Below are 1,390 nucleotides of genomic sequence, written 5' to 3' on the forward strand. Positions count from 1 at the left end.
TTATTATTAATTGCAAAAACATTAGCTACATTTGCAGTACAAAGATTATCTAATTTCTAGCAGATAGAGGTTAATTGAGCTTGCAAAAAGGATACACAGACAACACTATGTTTCCCTGTATTAGCAAAGCATCTAGGATTCCCATATTGGGAATTATGTATCGCCATATCTTCGATAACTTGACCTGCATCATCAACATTAAGATTCATAAACCTCCCACTAGCTGCAGAATCCAAAATTATTCTAGATGAATTTCCAATCCCATTATAAAAGGCTTGGATCAACTGCCATTGTGCCAGACTATGGTGGGGGCATTCTCTTTGTAGGTCCTTGAACCTTTCCCAAGCCTCATATAAAGTTTCATCGGCTTCTTGGGCAAAGTTCTGAATTGCACTCCGTAGTACAGCTGTTCTCTCTGCAAGATAATATTTGTTATAAAAATTCAAAACAAGAGTTTCCAAGTCAGTTATACCAAGTGCAGTTCTATTTAATCCATTAAACCATAATTTGGCTTTTCTAGTTAAAGAAAAAGGAAAGAGAATCTCCCTGATTTGGTCTTGTGTGACCCTAGCTTGCCTGATGGTATTACAGTACTGATAGTAGTCTACAATATGAAGATTTGGGTCTTCACCCTTAGCTCCACTAAATTGCTTCATTTCTATCATCGTTATAAATTGTGGTTTAATCTCAAACTGAACCCCATCAAGAGCTGGAGTGGGAGTAACGTGGGGAAAATCTGTAAGCTTTTGTTGTGAGTAATCACTAAGCTTCTTTGGAGCCGTCATCTCTGATTCTGAATTTGATGATACCTTTGAGTCACTAGAATCAGTTGGAGGATCTCGATGATTATTATTATCACCAGAACCCGCCAGAATTTGCTTGTCAAGATTCTTCTGTCTATGGAAGGATCGTTCGATCTCAGGATCGAATGGAATGTAACCTGATCTCGAACACCTGGGCATAAACAAAGAAGTAAAAGCAAATATGAGACTTGCCTCAAAGAACTAACGTTCTCTGAGACCGTATCCCGGCAACAACGCCAAATTTTGACAGGCTAAAGTCGTATCACCCAATCAAAAGTAATTTCTAAATCCTCTAGCTAATGCAGATAGGGAAGTAGGGTCGAATCCACAGGGAAACAAGTCTTTCTATTCCTAATTAGTTATTATAATCTAAATTATTAAGTAACCAAAATGTTATAATTGAAGGATAACTAAACTACTAAGAGTAAAAGTAGGGAAGAGTAAGAAAAGGGAAAATCAATGAATAAAAAAAACCTAGGGCATAGGTTCACCAATAAATAATATTCCAGGGTAAGACATAATAATCAATCATCAATGCATAAATTAATCAGATCATAAAGGGCATTCGCTACATATTACAATCACAG

At 36.6% G+C, this 1,390-nt stretch overlaps 1 non-coding gene across 1 annotated transcript; it reads left to right on the forward strand.

Annotated features, from left to right (window-relative positions):
- The first annotated feature begins 297 nt into the window (after positions 1-297).
- On the forward strand, positions 298-404 carry LOC145637551 (small nucleolar RNA R71). Its single transcript, XR_014114323.1, has one exon. It is a non-coding gene; the product is annotated as a small nucleolar RNA R71 (small nucleolar RNA).
- The last annotated feature ends 986 nt before the right edge of the window (positions 405-1,390 follow it).

The sequence above is a fragment of the Chenopodium album genome, chromosome 6, assembly GCF_948465745.1.
Source record: "Chenopodium album chromosome 6, dcCheAlbu1.1, whole genome shotgun sequence".
Classification (NCBI taxonomy): Eukaryota; Viridiplantae; Streptophyta; class Magnoliopsida; order Caryophyllales; family Amaranthaceae; genus Chenopodium; species Chenopodium album.